The sequence below is a fragment of the Rhagoletis zephyria genome, unplaced genomic scaffold (genome assembly GCF_001687245.7).
Source record: "Rhagoletis zephyria isolate East Lansing unplaced genomic scaffold, Rhagoletis_zephyria_1.1 Rzeph_scaffold_01452, whole genome shotgun sequence".
In the NCBI taxonomy this organism is placed as follows: domain Eukaryota; kingdom Metazoa; phylum Arthropoda; class Insecta; order Diptera; family Tephritidae; genus Rhagoletis; species Rhagoletis zephyria.
The window spans coordinates 102,577-109,118 of NW_016158536.1; positions in this window are offsets into that span (position 1 = coordinate 102,577).

The following is a 6,542-nucleotide window of genomic DNA, read 5'->3' on the forward strand; positions in this document are numbered from 1 at the left end:
AATATTTTGTAAACCAGTGTTTAGAGTGCCAAACAAAAAAAAAACATAACTGCTTGTTTGTATCGAGTTAAGATCTCATTTTAAGAGNCGTATGTATACCTCTAAGGGAACATCTTTTAATAATATTTTGTAAACCAGTGTTTAGAGTGCCAAATACAAAACAAAAAAACATAACTGCTTGTTTGTATCGAGTTAAGATCTCATTTTAAGAGCTTGATTGGGTACATTCTTGCGCTTTTAATTTGCTTTCAGAGCATAGAGAAAATGTTGCATTACTTATGATAAGCGATGCTGCGTCGTTAGGAAATCAATATCACACCGAAGTCTGGCTCTTTACGCACAATTATGAGATGCAGGGCTAAGAGACCTTTTTACAGAAGAAAAGATAAGTACGACAGGTTGCCGCTCTAAAAATCAAATAATAATAATAATAACAGATTGGCGCTTACACATATCGTCGGTGATACTGCAAAACGTTCTTTGCCAGTTATTACCTCTGGTGCTTAATTGATCTATCCTACAGTTTTACGCCGACTCCGAACGGCGATTGTATTTTTATGAGAAGCTGTTTTTCATGGCAGAAATACACTCGGAATATGGCTGAATAATTCAACTGCACAGCTGTGGTAAAGAAGCAAATGAGCGGTTCACAAAAAATTGGGGGACACAGGAAAGCTCAATTGGATTTTAAAGAGACTCAACTAGAAACTAAGGCTTTCACGATAGGAAGGGCTTGCGCAGTACTCTAAATGCCTAAAAGAACTTTTATAAGAAACAGTGGTTATATGGAATAAAGTCACGACCAACACAAAGCCTGGAGGTGAAGCTTTTCAAAGCTTTCTATAGATTCAGGTGTAAATTTGCTGTGTTGCAATCTAGCATGCGTTTTGTTGTTGGAAAATCAACAAAACATGTGCGATACCCATATATGTACATCATAACTAGAACTTAGCATACCGTTCTCGTACAATAAAATTGCCTTGTATGTTGACAACAACGTTTCTTTGTCTTTGCCCCAGGTGCTGCCGGATGGCGACTTTAGGACCTTGGATCTGTACTCTATTGACAATTGCGGTTGTGTGCGGTGTGCGCCGGGAAAGAGAGCACAATGAAAATAAAATCTACGTAAATATAACGAAAACTTACGTACATTTTACATTGCGTGCGGTCGTGTGCGGTGTGCGCTGGGAAAGAGAGCACACTGAAAATAAAATCTGCGTAAATATAACGAAAACTTACGCACATTTTACGAAAGTTTTCGTCATTTTGAGCCACGAAAATTTTCGTTGATTGTACAAAACCGTTTTCGTACATACTACGAAAATATGAGACATCAGATCTTAGTACATTTGACGAACGTATTCGTACTATTTACGAACGAATTCCGTACTACTTACTAAAGATTTTCGTACTATTTCTTTATTTTTTACGAAAGTTTTGTAAAATGAACAAAAAAATTGGTCCTATATTTAACGAAATTATTTTCCTAAAAACTGCGATTGTTTCGTAGAACTTCCGATCGCTTTCATTCTCCACACTGTAAAAAACATAAGACGAACAATAACACAACACGTTTATTTTGCTTTTATTCTTAATTTTAAGCGTCTTTCTTTAACAAAATGTTTTGCAATGTTTTTATGTGGAGGTACTTGGCAGATTCGCAGCTTCTTCGATGTTTGCTTCCTTTCTCGACTATAAATTAAACGAAAATTATAAGGCGTCTGAAAGGCAAGTTTCAGTGAAAAATCATACATGTACTTACTTAATATTTCATTAAGTAGAGCGTCTGTTCCTGGCTTGGGCTTGTCGTTGATAGCTAACTGATGAAATTGCCTATTTATGAAGCCCCACATTGCAGAGCAAGGCTCAGCGTGGGCGATGTTAAAAATATTGTATGCTTAAAAGCATTTATCCACAGCTTTAACATTTAATTTTNAAGTAGAGCGTCTGTTCCTGGCTTGGGCTTGTCGTTGATAGCTAACTGATGAAATTGCCTATTTATGAAGCCCCACATTGCAGAGCAAGGCTCAGCGTGGGCGATGTTAAAAATATTGTATGCTTAAAAGCATTTATCCACAGCTTTAACATTTAATTTTATATTGTATTTTTATCCACCAAAAGCTTCTTAAAACTTTTAAAATAATATTATACGTCCCACAGTAGCCAACCAGTAATTTCGCAATGACACGCAGTACATAAAAATATGATGAAATATTAAACTTCCAGTAATTTAGTACATATATTGTACGAAAATATTCGTCTGTTGTACGAATTTAAAAAACATGTTTCTGCATTAGTACTATGTACGAAAATATTAAGTAAATTGTACGAATACAGAATTGTAGATTTCGTAAATTTTAAAACCATGCGTAAATATTACGAATGCCTTCGTACAATATACAAAATTATTCGTACAGAGATTTGTTCAGTAATTTACGAATGTGTTTCGTAAAATAAACGAAAGATTTCGTAAATTGTACTGAAAAAAGGCTTTACGAAAGTCCTTTCGTTATATTTACGAATGGTTCGTAAAATCTGTACAAAAACCAAGACTACGAAAGTTTTTCGTCGCACTTTTTCAAAATTTTATTTTCAGTCCAGACTATTGAAGATATCTCCGAGTATTTGAGGGTTGTTCACAGTCGAAATTGGTTCGCCGTCGACGTGTATACCCAGCTGTAGTCTGACCTCTTTCGTCCAGGTAGTAAAAAAGGTTGTCGAGAATTCCGTAAGTTAGAGGATTAGGCTCCTTGCAGTGATGGTAACCGTGTACTTTCGAGTACAAGTCATCAATTTAATTTCTGAACGCCATTATCGAGCAGTCGTCAGCATAAGGCCCTTCGTACACAAGTCTATGCAAATCTTCGATATAAATGTTCTATACCTACGTCGCGAGGATCTTGTAGCGAACGGTCCATATACACGCCTTTGAAGCGTGACAAGATGTCCTCAAGTGAAATCTAGGAAATCGCGGCAACGTTTGTAGCGACGATCTCGCCCGACAGATGGCCCGCAACTGGTGTGGGCCACGAATGAACAAAATGTCGATTCGGTTAAGGCCACGAGTTATCTAAGTGTTTATGGCGTTAAGTGCTGTTGCTGGGCTATGCAAAACGGTAGTAGCGAAGCCTATAATTCATCATGGGAGCGGATGCAGCATGAACTGTCAGCTATAATAGCTCGCGCATGGATCCGACGAGGCACGGTCACCGAAAGAGATTTCTACTATAGTCTCGTTTCGTCGGGTTGGACAGTGACCTTACGGTTGACCAAAGCTTAAAGCTTAAACAGACGGCAGCGTTAATCCGGACTAACTCGGACTTAATCCGGATCAACTGCAGTTAATTTCCGAGTTGATCCTGATCAACGCCGCCGTCTGCTTATGCTTTTACACACACCAAAGGTGAAATTGCAAGTCTTATGTAGGTTTACTAGTTGCCGAATCTCCGTATTAAGTTCCCTAATGCGGGGATTTCTGGGATCTGCCTGGCGAAGGCTATCACACTCGTTGGCTAGAACGCGAATGAAGCAGGCTGCAGCAGCATTGACAGCCTTGCGGAACTTACGCTCACCTGCATGAATGTTAGTTGCTGCGGGGATCGCAGCGAAGGTACTTTCAGTAAATTGTAAAATAAGTTTTATTAAAGTTGACATTGGCCCGGTGTTCGGCGGAACCAAAGTCAGCAGGTTCATCGAGAGGATTATGGGCAGATGGTCCGATTCTAACGTCCGCATTGTTCGCCACGAGATGCTGTTTGTCAGACCAGCGTTAACTATTGTTATTTTGCTTCGTCGTTCATTGTGCAGCATGTCAAATAGGCTATCTGCTCAGCCAAGTATATTCCACTATGATCAGTCGATAGGCTTGAATGCCGAAGGTTGTGGTGCGCGTTAAAGTCACTAGCTACCATTTTATTTTAGTATGATACCCTGCAGGGCAACTGGGGACTGGGGGTAAGTAAACGGTGTATATTTGGAGTTCGACATCGCCTGACCGGATAGCAATAGCGATAAGCGTCTGCTGCGATAAGACGACACTGCACGGTGTGATGCGAGATGAACGCGAAGCCTCCACCATTATTTCGTTCGGGATCTCGACAGTGCCTGTTGTATCCGTCGCAGTTCAGCATTGTTGAATTGCTGTGCAGCTTCGTCTATTGGACCGTAGCTATCAATATCCCAAGCCGATCCATGCAGACTATTATATTCTCGATCTGAATTGTAATATATTCGTGTGCGTTGGGAGGCTCATCGCAATACGGGGTGTTCGTATGGTGTGATGTTGCCTGCCGAGAATTTGTTGTATATGCTGCTGTTGGAGGTGCTGCCTTTGGTGGTAGTAGGCGGCGTCGCAGAAGGGATTTGCTGCACTGCAACAATGGCCTAAGAATTTGTTCGTACATTATCGAGTGGTGCGAAGTACTGATCATAACCTAAATTGTCGGTACGGTATGGTATACCCTGGGTTGCAGCACCGCACAGAGTGGGTGACGAACTAGGAGCTCTTGGTTTCTCCTCGCTCGTGGGTTGCGGCGGGGTGTAGGTGGGGGTGTGGTTGAGGCTTTGTTATGTTGGAAGGTGGTCTGGTCGTGTTGGGTTTGCGTCGCTCAGGTGAACTTCGTTGAGCCATTGAGGCAGCCTGGGTGTTTAGTGGTTCGTCACTGAGGCAGCCGTGTTGTTTGTTAGGTTAGAGCAGCACGGGGCCTCAAATAACGTGCTCCACTGTCAGTGAGTTCTAAGGTCTGAGCAGGTTCTAAGGTGACTCCATTCGTTGCAGGTATTGCACCTTACTGAGGTGGAGTTTGATGATGTGGATAGTAAAAAGCGTATAACTCTGCTGTATGTACTGTTGCAGGCCACAGAGGATGTTAACCCCTTGAGCGACGAATCATTCGTGGGTAGGCTGGCACATTTATGTTCGGGGATTATTACCACGAATTGGATTTCATTTTGTATGTACCTGATTTCGTGGAACCTGGAAGTGCAACAGAATTTGGTGAGTGTAGATAAACGAGGCTGCAGCAGTGATCGGACTTGAAAAAAATTCTGTGTGGTAGAAGCTGGAAAAAAATGTGGTAGATCTCAGGTTTTGGATCAAAGTTTGTACAAAAGGTAAAAAAAACTGCATGGTTTTACCTAAATTGCAAACTTTTTAGACTCTAAAAAAAATTTAATTTTGAAGTTGCTAAAAATTGCATTGAGTTTTGGCAATTTTTCTTCCTTGACTGTGTAAAGCAGTTTTTTCCATATCAATATATTTTTCGAACATATTTCAAGAGATTTCTGCAACCTTCCGGAGTGCTGCCAGCTTTTCTTTTTATCACATCACGATCTAGCGAACAAATGTGGCACGTTCCAAAAAACGCTACTTGGGATTTACCGATTTTGACAATTCTCAAGTAAAAGTAAACAACGCCTCAACAACTTTAGATGCATTTAAATTTGCTAATCTTTCACAAAAATCGCCGTTTTTCAACATTGTCACTATAAATTCTTTTTATAAATCATATATTTTGCAATTTAACACAATAACACCACGTTTCCTGTCGAAAAATTTATTATTGAGAAAATTTACTCAGCCTTATCACGAGTTTCATTTTCCCCGAACCGGTTCACTTTTCACTTTTGGTTTCCATGGTTTTACTATGGGCGGATGACAAATTTTCGGGTGAGTTTTTTTTCAGGCGAAACTCAAGATAAGGCAGACTATTTTACACAGGGACGTGAACCGGGTTTGAACCGGAAACCCGCTTTTTTCTATTAATTAGCTGAACCATTAACCGAACCGAAATTTTCCACAAATGTTTGATCCAAGCCGAAAACCGAACCACTTTCTATAAAGGTTTAAAGGCTTGTTTCAACCAATTTTCAATAGATAAATGTACCCACTTTTTTTTCTTTTTGTTAAACATGGTAACACCTACCATATTTGTTTACCATGTGACAATTGGGGTGTTCACAGTTCGTTCCAAATTGTGTCTGAAAATGTAGACATCTACATTTTGAGACATTTTTAGCATCAAACTGTGAGCACCCCTTTCTAGCAGTCGTCGCAAAATCGTCTCAAAACTTTGCTGGTGTTGCCAGACATTTCTTCCTTGCGTGCATTTTTTATATGTCGCCTTTCGATTTTGTTTCTGAAAAATTGTAATTATTTAACTTAATTACCAATTCGTAATATTTGTTATTTCTTTTCCTTGATTTGTTTCTTTTCATCAGAAATTGCGCTCAAAACTTTTCTTTATCCAAATATGTAATACAAAATAAAAGAAATCTCGATCGGCGATCACTGAAACGTAGCTAGCAACTGTATACTCGAAAAAGCAATGTTGCCAGTTTTTCTCTTTAAACCATGTTCGAATCGTGGAAATTTTGGAAGATCACAGGGTTGCTTTTAGCATTTAGATTCTTAATGCAAAAATGGAGTTGCATTTAGTTGCATTTAGGTGACGAATTTTGTATGGATAAATGTACATTTAGAGTAGCATTTAGAGCTAAATGCGCTAAATGTGCTTTTACGCGTAAGCAAAAACAGCCTATTA